The sequence below is a fragment of the Athene noctua genome, chromosome 4 (assembly GCF_965140245.1).
Source record: "Athene noctua chromosome 4, bAthNoc1.hap1.1, whole genome shotgun sequence".
In the NCBI taxonomy this organism is placed as follows: Eukaryota; Metazoa; Chordata; class Aves; order Strigiformes; family Strigidae; genus Athene; species Athene noctua.
In genome coordinates this window covers 14,703,343-14,715,734 of record NC_134040.1, presented here as the reverse complement: position 1 = coordinate 14,715,734, position 12,392 = coordinate 14,703,343, and positions in this window count along the sequence as shown.

The following is a 12,392-nucleotide window of genomic DNA, read 5'->3' as shown; positions in this document are numbered from 1 at the left end:
TTTTTCTTTAGCCCTAACAGGATTTGAATTTGCGTTTCATTTCTCACTCATATCTTTCCTGCTTGCTTTCAGATTTCCCCATTTGTTCTCCTTCACAAATGGATCTTTGCACAAACATTTTGTATGTGGGATGGGTCGCCATGTTAAAAAGATTATCTCACCATGGAGTCCATTGGCATTTAGCAACAACAGCACGTATATTTTTCTCAGGTTGCCTTTATCTCTTAATCATTATAGCTGATTGAGATTTATGACATCTTCTTCACCAGAGATAAAATCAATTAGTTGAAAAAACTTTAGCTTGCTAGATATAGTCAAAAAACTAACAGCAAGCTTGGATGTGTATAATTGTATTTTCCAGTTCAGCGAGCATGTGCGCAGGAAAACAGCCACAACCCCCAGCAGGGAATGGTCAGCTGGTCCCAGCCTATTCAGGGATCTTGGTGCCAGCCAGCTTTCAAAGAGGGAGGGGTGGGCCCTAAGGAGCCCAAAGGATTTTCCCGACCCTCTTGGGTAATTTACACCAATCTTAAACATGTATGTTTGTCTGAAGTCTCTTTTATCAGCGTGGTAATCCCATTACTGACAAATGAAGATGTAATCACAGTTTATTCAAATCATTTGAAAGCTTTATCCCCTTTTGAGGGAAAGGAGAAAGTACAATTGGCTGCAACTGACTTCTTAAACTCCTACTGGGGCACTAGCAAAGCAAAAATGATTTTTAGAAAGCATCAGCACTTGGATAAAGGATGAAAAGTATAGACTACAGGGTCCCTGAAGAAAGGAGTCTTCTTTTGCTTATGGAATTTACATCATACTCAGCACTGTTACTACTAATTTAAATGAGGGAAAGTGAGAGAATAGTGTTCTCTCCTTAGTTTGTTCTACTGCAATATTTCCTCCTAATGCCATCTCCTCTTAACTCCATCAGTAGTCTTGAGGGTAGGGATGCTGGTTGAACTGTGTCTCCATCACCAGGGTAACCATCTGCTAACATGCAGAGATCCTCCCGTTTGTGGAACATACACCAGTAACCACAGAAGTATGGACAAAAGCTAGAATAGATAACCCTGTGCATTTTCAAGGGGAAAATTAACAATCACAATGTTTCTCCATCATCCTTGTTTGTAGAAAAAAGGAAGTAGGAACACAGACCCAGGGAAAAGTCTTGGTGCAGAAGTGAAGTGTTGAGCACTGACAGCATCATGGAAGTCTCTAAGGTGATGAAGTGCCAGAGAGGATCAACAGGAGGTCCTAGGAACCCCTTGTTAAAATATCATGTGTGGAACAACTTTCTTGTCTCAGGACAACTTCCTTGTCTCACTGTTCTGATACAGTGATATAAAGGTTAGAAAAATAATCTGAAAATTGTATCTCCCTCTTCTTCTCCCCAAACCTTACCAAAGAACAGTTTTAGTAATCTTATGACTAAATGTATGTCCAGATATCATAAAAAATTAAAATGCAGATAAAAATGTTTAGATGATTTTAGCTTCTGAACAAGAAACAAAATCCATAGCATTTCAAATGCCAGATAAAATGTTAATTTTAAAGAGTATATATATTGCAAATTCCTTTATTAAGCAGATGTCTTTCACATGAGTTTCTTGACTTTGTGATGAACTTTGATCTCACTGATAAACAGAATATCATGTTCTGCAGTTTGCAGGATAGGGCAATACTGCATGAGGTGATGATTGCTTTGCATTTCCATTAGCTAACGTGAATCCCTTAGGTAAACTGGTTTTGCCCTCAGAAATCATTATTTTGATTTCTTTTTATTACCACAGTTCCCCAACATAGACTAGAAATTAACTACATGAGTGTATAATAAACAAAACATTTTGTTTTGAAGAACATAGAGTCTAAATAGACTGAAATTGGGAAGAGAGAGTGAGAGCAACTAGTCTGAAACCATACAGCAAGTTAGTTTTATAACTGGGAGTAGTCTTTGCTTTCACAGCTCCATAGGATCATTTTCAGTTAATAAAATCCAGCACTTCCAGTGTAGCGGTACTTGTTTCTTTTTTTTTGCTGAACCTCTCCTTTTGCTGGAACAAGTTTTCTTGTGGCCACACAGTGAATCAAATTTGAGAAACGGTAGAAGTAACACAGCCAGAAAAAAAAAAAAAGAAAAAAAAAATTAATTTTCAGTTGGATCAGTTCCCCACTCTGAGTCATTGTTCAGCTGTACAAACTCTTGGGCTGGCACAATGGAAGGAATGACAAAGGCATGGAAATGTCCTGCCAAGGCAAGGGAAGGGGGATGCTTCACAGTGAGAGCAGCAACGTTAGCAGCAGTGCTGGCTTTCACCAGCTTCATGTGGCTGAAATGGTGGCCTGTGTTTCCTCATGAGTTTCTCCTCAGTTTCTCATTGTACTAGGGCTGCTTTAGTATCGGTAATAGCATCTCCTTTTGGCTCTGCACCTCACATGTATGTGTTCAGAAGGAAAGATTTAGATGTGTGAGCAATATCCTCCTCTGAGGACCTGCATCCTGCGGCTTGGAAATCCCAGCTTTAAAAGAGTTGCAGAATCTAGGAGTAAGAAGCCTCCACAGAAAAGATTCAGAAAAGCAATAGATGTTATCCTGTTTGTAGGAAGTATTCACAGTTGAGAGGTACCAGGAATCATTGTCCAACTTCTGTTTGCTTTTTTTTTGGTTGGGTTCTCTGTTTCTTTTGAGGATGTGCGAAGTGATAAATGTCAACATATATTTGGAATACCAAACAACATCTGATTGGAAATTGGTTATCATATGATGAAAACACAAAGTTATTAAAACCAGACACTTGTGCTAAAGAAATTACTTTAATCTTTAATGAAGTTAATCTCTGAGAAACTTCAACTGATACTACCAAAATGCTGCCTGCTGCTGATCATTTAGTAACGTGTCCAAGAATACTGGTGGAAATGATCTGGTAAGGAGATTTTTGTGAGTCACTAACTACAAAGTACATTATTATACTTCGTGATGTACCTGAAAGAGTAATTTTTTTTTTTTTTTAAATTTTAGAAGATGTTTCCAGTTAAACACAAACATGAGCACTTCCTGGCCATTTTCTGCTGGATGCATCATGTTTGACCATGTTTTGGCCCTCTATACATTTTTCTGCTCTCAGAGCAAAAAAGGATATTTCCAAATTCTCTTTTTCAACTGGGAGTTCCTTTCCAAAGCTATTGAACTTGTGGGTCATGACACAAAGCAGAGATCCAGCAACAAGAGGTACAGAACACTGAGACTATGAAGAAGCAGCCATGCCATATCACAGGAGATCCCATCCCAAGCAAGTCAGACCTTTCAAGAAAGCTCTGACAAATTTTCTGAGCTCCATCACAGCCTTTGCAGCTGTCAGACATGAGCCTTGTGCAGTATTACACAGCACAAGCACAAGACAGGGCACAACAGATCACTGCATTGACCTGTCAAACTGAATGTGAGGAGATGTGCAAGAAGTAAGTAACTTGGGCTCCATTTGGGTTTTTGGAGACAGGTTCCAAAGCCCACTGCATTCTTACAGCCTTTGGATTTGCTGTACTTGTGCTTCAGCATCAGCACCATTTCTTATACCTTCATTAGACGACTTCTTTAAGCTTTTTAGCTTGAGGAATGGTTATCTGTCCTGATCTTACTATAAATAGGTAGTATGGTCCATGTTGCTGATCATGTCTTGAGCAGCAGACTCCATTACAGATTTATGTTGATCTGTGATGAACATTGCAGATCCTTTCTTTTTTGTGTTGAGGCCCATTTGACTTTGTAGTGTGATGGTACTCCCCTTTAAATGAATTATAGAATGAACTAAACATCAGGAAAATCCAACCTAGAATTAAAGTATTGGCTTTGTAATATTTGTGCATTATGCTGCCAGAAAATAGTAATAGATATCCATTCTTTCACTCTCTGATTCTAATGTTGGATACCTGATGTCTAATAATCAGCTGGTGAGTTAATGCTCTTCCTCAATTATATTTTAGGGTTTCCAAGTAAAACCTTACTTTTCAGTCTGTTCTTTCATCATGTACACACAAAAAATTATTACCATTCATATTCTTTAATTTAGTGCTGATCCGTAATTTGGTAATCTGTCATAAAACTTTTTTTTCAAATAGAAGGTGTCTTTTCCACCACATAAAATTTTTCATTAAAATGTATGGTTTGGGCAAATATTTTATGTGTTTTGGATTCAAACATGTATTTTTCTGAAAAAGGTTCACTTCAGTGGAAAAAATTTCATTAAAAAGATATATCTTTTTTTTTACATTGATGAAAGGGAAAGGTATGAAAAAAATTATTATATTCAGTATGAAAGAGTTTCCTCTAAAAAAAAAAAGGTACATTGAAAAAAAATCCTTTTTTGTTGAAAGTATTTACTAATTTTTAATTTAAAATGCTAATTCATATTTATATATTATATATTTGACAAAGTGAAACTTTTACAAAACTGTTTATTTAACATTTATTTTGAGTAAATTATGGAAGTCTGAAAATACTGAAATGTACCATTTCAATAATTCTTGAGCAAAGATATTAAATGCTTTGATCATGAAAATACTTATTTATTTTTTTTAGTTAGTACTATATAACATACCCCTGAAAGGTCAAAATAAAAAGAACAAAATGACTCGTTTTTAAATTAAAGTTTTGACCAATGTAAAATCTTTTCTGATATTTTCTTTTATACATTTTGTCTTAATTTGGAGGACTTTCTGGCCAATCATGAAGTGAATATACTGAAAAACTTGTGAAATAAAATTTCTAGCTTCTCCTCAATTCTAATATTTATGTTATCCTGCTAACACAAAGCTCAGAGGTCTGTCAAAGCTTGCCTGAACAACCAGGTTAATGCAATTGTGACATTTCAGTTTTGTGGTTGATAACATACAGGCTACAATAGCTGTCGATGTATCTCTATTCACTCTGACTGTAATGACGGTATTTCTAGACCCAGACATGTAGAAATTCTCTAATGAAAAAGCTCATTAGTGTAAAAAGTTGAATGAAAGTTGAATGTTCTGCCTTTATATGTAATTAGCTTCTCATAGCTTTAGAGAAAAAGCTTATTTTCAGCTATTGGGCCAAGCTTGAGGTTAATGTTTACTGCTTTGTGCAGTTATAATGTTGCCGGGTTTATCTTTGCTTAAAAAGTTCATGATGGGCATCCAATTAGGTATAAAATGGTAAAGCTTATCATAGATGTTGAGAAACATGCTGACGCCTAGGCTATGGGATAATGTGCTCTAACTGTATATAGTAGATCTTAAATTAATCAGATTTTGCAATAATGGATTATTGTTCCCCCTATGAACTATGCCACAAAATGAAAAAGTGTCATAAACAGCACAATGCCAGTTTCCTGAGTTGATATTTTAAGTTTCTTATCATTTGTTACTATTAAAATATTTTCTCGAAAAAAAGGAAATCTGCAATAATTTCCAGGATATGTAGTAAATCTAACAGTCATACTGAGTGAACTCCAGCGTGTATCTAAATGCTTGCTTGTTCAAACCTAGAATGCAAAGGGGCCATGTGTTGCCAATTCCCAAGCTGCAAAGCAAAGAAGAGCTCAATTACAATTTTCTGGTTGTTTCTGTACATAAGCATCTTTTGTTTTAAGGCTCCTTAAAAGTTTTCCTTAGTCATCTGCATATGCCTTACATCCTCCCTCCCTTGAAAATAACAGTACATTTGCTTCTCCACTCTAGGCAGTGGAGCTAAAAAACTAATATTACAGCTGTCATTTTGCAGAAGTTTTCCAAAGAGACGTGAAGCAGACTACCTGATGTGTGCTGGGGAATCTGGAATCTGCAGAGTGTGGGATCACTGCTGACAGTCTGACATTCCTGATTCGAGTAGGAAAACGCCGCGTCCAGTGTTTCCTTTCCATTTCCTATGAAAGGACACATATGGCTGCAGCCGTACTGCTTTCTGCCATGAGCTCCTCACATGTTTTATAGTATTCACAACCAAATTTGGTCATCAGAATAAGTACTGGGTTAAAAACAGGTAAAACACATTGTTGACTAGTTGCTTTGGTGAGCACCCTGGGTAGTTCTTCTTCTGAGCAATGAATTCTACAGCAATGCTGTCTTCCTAAATACATTTACAAAGAAGATTGTGTAGCAGTGCAAGAATATGAGTCTGTTTGAATATTTCAGCTATATTTCACTTTCTGTATTTTATGAAACAGAAGAGAAGAGGACAGTGAAAGAATCCAGAGTGAACCAGTCAAACTAAGAGCTAGGAAAACGGTCTGTACTGAAGCATTTTCAATATTTGGGTGTAAGATAGGCCTTTTTCTAGCCAAGACGAAAGGATATAACTATTGAACTATTGGAGATAAAACTATGCTATGGAATGGTATAGTTCTGCTACATTCTCTTTAAGACAAAAGAGAAAAATTTATATGGATTATACTTCAACAAGAAATCTGGAAGCTATCACAATTTAATAATGCAAGAGAAAAACTTGACACTATGACCCAAAGGCCAAGAGTTTATACAGACCTAAGGAAAAAAAATCACACTTTCTTTCCCCGCTGCTGCAAATGCAGACGTATTGATTCTTCCGGGATAAAGCCAATGGTTCTATCTTCACTGCACTCTCTTCCCATCTAGGCCCGTGTCTTATGCATTCATGAGGCAGCACCACAGCCACTTCACTACTCCACAACTTCGTATACAAGATAAGGTTGATTGGTCACATCTGCCAGCCAGCTGTGTCTGCTGCGTTCGATCACTGAGCAGAAGAGAAGCCACAGCATCATGTTCAAAATCCCATCCCAAAGCATTCCTCACCACAGCACAACGCTGAGGCCTCTGCTATGTCCTTGCATCAGCTCTGACAGGTATGTCTCCTGGTACAACATTCAGTATCTCACTGGCTCAAGCACCAGGACAGAAGAAATGTCAGCTCTGAGTAAAATTACTGATTTTGCAAGGCTGAGGCAGTAAACTCAGGAATTGGGAAGAACTACCCATCTTCTGGTGGATTGCAGCTTACAGTGATGATGCTGCAGCATCTATCTTGAATAGTAGTTTGAGGAGTTGTTGGAAAAGTACAGACTTAACCAGCATTTAGTGTCACCTAAGCCTAATGAATGCTTTGTGGCCTCCAAATTTTAGGTATTTGTTGTCCAGGATGGAGTCTAGATTTCATGTACTCATCATGTAAGCTGTCTGTAAACCTCTGGAGAGACTTAGGCAGCTCCTACTTCAGTCATCAGACTGAAGATCATGTTCTCTCTGCCATTAGTTGACTGTAACTGATAAGTGTCGCTTCTAACCAGAAGCTGCACAGCCACATCAGCATGGCACAGTGCTTGAAATATAGCTTCTAGACAGCATCTGTCTCAAATCCAGCCATCTCACAGAACAGGCAAAGCAAGATCACATCTGTCTACAGCCAGTTGTGAGGCTCAACCTCTGAATGGATGGTACACTAAAGGAAAAATATGAAGTGAGGGAAGGGAGAAGAAGGAAGCATTAATTTCACCCTTCTCTGAAGAGTAAATACCATGCTGAGTATATTAATTTTACTAAGCCTAAAATTCTATGCTTGCATCTATAGAGATGTGATTAAAAATCCATGTTTCAAAAATCAGTCCAGAGATAAGAGTTTGTTTTGGTTCAGAATCCCCAGGCTTTTTTAAAAGGTGGCCAAATAAAGAATCACAAGTACTCTTCTGTTGATCTCTATTGCAATTAGCAAAGGATGCAAGATCAGGGGGCTGGAAATCAAGCACAAAAGGAGTCCTTACCCTGTAATAATGGCTTGGCCACTCAGCAGGGATTAGAGAGACCTAGATTCAGTGTTTGGTGTTGTATAGTACCTGTATTCCTAGCTGAGTACTCATACTAGGAGGCTGCTACACAAGGTGGAGGAGAGGTGGAAGCAGAACCCACCTATCCTCGTCTCATTTTGTTCTAAAATGAAATTATTCTACTGATGTCTGATTCATCATCTGTGAGAACATCTAAGAGATCAGGCCCTGCATGTACACAGAACCAGAATTTATAAATCTGACAATCAGTGAATTTAGTAGGATGTCAAAATGAAGAAATAATTGTCTTGGATTATGACTTTATTGTCAGGGACCTCAGTCCTGCTTCTATCTTGATTTAGCTACCTAAGTCTTCTATTGGGCCTTTTTTTTAAAAAAAAAAAAAACAACAAACAAAACTGTTCCAAATTAGTCAAGTGGTAGAGATTAAGTTTTTGACCAATTTATCTGGAATACTCTGTTCATTGAAACACTGGTCAAATTTCAAATACTGTATCCTATGAAAAGCAACAGAATCTTTTAGGCAGTGAACGTTAAAAGGAACAAAATCTTTTTTTTAGCTGCTTTAGGAATCAGCTATTGAATAATTTCTTTCAGTCTTGAAAGAAGGTAAGAAAGAAGTTTTGGGCTTTGCATTTGTTACACACTATGGGTTGAATTCTTTCTTTGTACTATTGGTGTAAATCAGGAGTTGTTACAATGAAATCAATTGTTATGCAATTGTAAAATTGGTTAGTGATCACAGTCTGGCTGAGTAGAGCTATGGCATTAATCAGTTTTAAAGATCTGGTCCCTAAGCACTTAATTTCTAGGAAACAGCACAATGTGACATTACAAGGATCCTATTTAGAGACACACACTCTGCAGATCAAAGCAGGAACTACTGGAAATGCTTTCTGAAGGTATGTGTAACTATAAAATGTTTTGAGTGGCTGCCAGTATTTTGTAATCAGTGTTGTAAAGTTTTGTGATACTCTTGATGTCTGCAGATGTTATGTGGCCCATGGCACAGAGCTGATGTTCTGAATTACCAATTATATACCTAATGGAGCCCTGAGAACTAACTCCTGCCCTCCTTTGGGTACTGGGGCAGTCTTTAAATACTAGCAAAGGACTGATGCTATAAATAAAACTCTGTCTCCATAGCGACAAGCAGTTCAGTGCTCAGCTTTCAACACTTTAAAAAGGTAATTACTGTCTTTTTTCTTTATATTTTTCTATTCTTGGTTTATAACGGCAGTAATAACCTCCTGAGTTGGGCATTTCCTGGCAATTAATGACTGACAGTGTTAAGAACACTTGGCTTTACCTCAAGCTCTCAAATCCTCCAGCCGGTCATTAACTGCCAGGAAATGCCCTTCCCCATAGTCATTATTACTTAATTATGTAAACCTGGATTAGAAATTTAATTAGATGACTAACATTCTCTTATTCTCTCCCCACTTTCTTCCCCCGTGTCCTAAGCATCAGTATTTGCCACAGTTAGTTGGCATGGCTGATGTTTACTCAAAATAGTGCCAGCATAGCAAATGCTACACAGTTTCTGTGAAACAGAATTCCCTTTTTAGCCCTTGGTTGACAGAATTTATCTTTATGCTTACTTGTGAAAAATACAGTAGTTTAGGTTGAAAAGAGCCTCCAAGTCCTGTCTGGTACTGCTTTTAGGTGGTGACCAAGAAGACTTCCCATCAGGAACTGGATGACTCTCCAGTTTGATGAATGAAGGGCTGTGAATCTCTGCCTTAGCTTCCTGGCTCCAACTGTACCTGCTTGAAGCCAGAGCATTCCAGGTATCACTGTCTTTCATCCCAAGCATATAATTGCTGTAGGCAAATCCTTAAAACCAGGATGAGTGGCTGTGGCCCATTTCTAACGAGACAACCCTTAAAGCCACATTCACAGATCTGTTTCCTTTATCTGGACATGAGGTCAAGGTTTATCTAAATAATAGCTAATGCATCATCCAAAGAAAGGTGCTAAATAAAGCTGTTTCTCCCTATTTAATATGCCATTTTTTAAATTCATTGCTCATAAAGAAGATTTCCTGCAAAGCACAGTTACTGTATTACCTAGCTCATCACACTGCAGTCAAAGAAGTTGGCTTCCAGGAGGGCATTACCTCCATAGCCTCTGTGCCACTGACCCATGAGAGTATTTGCAGCACATTATTATCACCATCCGCAGTGTCTTACCAGTACATTAATAAAATCACCTATCTATGCCTTCTGATTTTAGTCCCAGGAGCTTTATTTGGTTCCCAAGCCAAAATAACAACTAACATTTACCAATCCCTTGTCTTTGAAGGAACTAGGAGCCAACCCCTAAAATTCATACTTGTGATTCTGGGAGATCTCCTAAATTATTCATTTGCTTCTGACTTCTGTGCAGGTTGTACGACACTATTTAAAGACTTGGTGTTTCTGTCAGTTCATACAACTCTAACTTCTCACATGCTTCATAAAGTACTTCAGTGTTCATTATTTTAATGTACAAAGGGCATATAATTTGGATCAAAGGGCACTTTCTATGAAGTCTTATGCACTGTAGCCCTGGTACATAGTATTATTTCTTGACATACAGGTCATGTTCTAATAAACAGAGAACCAGCAATAATGTGGACATAAAAAGTAATTATTATATTACTGACTATTTGAAGTAGTTTTAAAAAAGCACACTATGCCTGACTGCAGCCTCCATCAATCCCAAATAAAAACAAAAGCACAAATATCTTTTGAGAGGTCTTTAGTTTTAAGCATTCCATTCATTTCTACTATGCATATTAAAAGAAACAAAACCAAATCTCTACACGAATAAAAAGCTCCTAAAAATGCAAAATAATATTAATTTTTAAAACTTTTTCCTCTTTTTTAGGAGTTTACAATTTTATAGAAAAATCCATTGAAATCCATATCCATTAGACAGGTAAGCTATAGATGGTAAAGCCAAAGTATTTACATATGACTTTAATTGAGCTATTAAAGTATTATATTTCTTTTTGTGTAACATATTATCCTGAGGTATGTACATTTGTATTATGTAACTTTTTTTGCTGGTAATTAACTAAGTAAATAAAGCTGAGGCTTGCCTGTTGTGCAGGTGGAGGCATTTCACTGATAAAAGAAGTAGGCAGTTGATTTCCACTAGCCTTTGTAAAGGCACACTAAAAATGAAAAAAAGGTGGCACAGGGTGGAATTCCAGTCCTTTACTCCCATGCTAGTGGAAAAATGGGACAGGTACACAAAGCTGAATATTTGCTGTTTGTGGTGGTCTTGTTTGTTTTTCTGTTCTCTGCACACTTCTGCTTTTCTCTGTACCTGCTCTGCACAGATATAAGACTGTGCCTAAGAGGAATCCCGTTGATTTCCATAGCATCGCAGGTGCACAAAGCCAGGGGCTCCCAACCCAGCTACTTCTGGGAAAATAATACAGAAAATAAAAGTGGCTTTAAGGCAGCTTTTAAAGAATTCACCTATGAATTGGTTCAATCTATATAATTAAGTTAAAATATATGACAGAATTAAAGAAGCATTCCCTCCTTTCCTAAGATACGGTGAACCAGAAGGTGAAGCTAAAATCTGGAACATCTTGGCTCTGCTGTTGACCTGAGGCTTCACTTCAGTTTCATGCCTCAGTTTCCCAAATATATTACACTTGCTTCCCGTGTAACAGTGATGTTGATATATACTGGTAAAAAGCGTTAAATAAACATTGGGTTTTAGCATGCTGAGCTTTCAAAGGAGTCAGTCTAATCTTTAACACGCTATGGACAGTCAGTTATTTTGATGATTCACATCAAGGATTTGAATTTAATTGCAGAAATCTCGTAAACTCAGCAGAGGGAATGAGAAGGCAGAAAAAACCCTGCTTAGTTTTTACACACTGAAAGAGGTAGATTCTGTTTTGTTGAAAAGCTTCATAATCTACAACACCCGAAGAGCTGACACCTCAGAAATACAAATTTAAAAAATCCCAGTTAACTTCATTGCAACAATGTATAATTTGCAATTTGATAGTTTCCTAAAGCATGACAGAAAAATGTGAAGTAACACTCATATTTGCCTTCTGTATACTTTATCTTAGTTATTGAAGAAAATATATAACCATGTATTAAATAGTGTATTTTGTGAAGGTTGAATGGCTAAAAAGTATTCAGCAAACAGAAGGGAACTTAACAGTTAATACAAACAAGTCATTGCCAAGCATATCAGAGTAGACAGACAAATTCAATTGCTAATGAGATTGCTGGCCTAACTTGCCACTTCTGAATTTAGAGTGAGTAAAGATTAGGGGGAAAAAAAGAAAAAGTTCCGAAATGTATTACAGAAAATGAAGATTTCTTCATGAGTAACATTTACAGAAAAAAAGTAACAAATATTTAGAAATAGTTTTGGTTTTTATAGTGAAAGAGTGCTTTTCTTTCTGTCCTCCCAGGACAGGTTTTGAGCTCAATGGGAGCAAAGAGCTGTTGATTTAGCAAGGATTACAAGACTGATCCTGACATTATACAACAGAATTTATCCACCTCAGGAATCACTTCAGACTCTCTCTTTTTGTGAGACTCAGTGATGAATCAAATGGCTATTAACTGCTGTAATTTATATAATCTT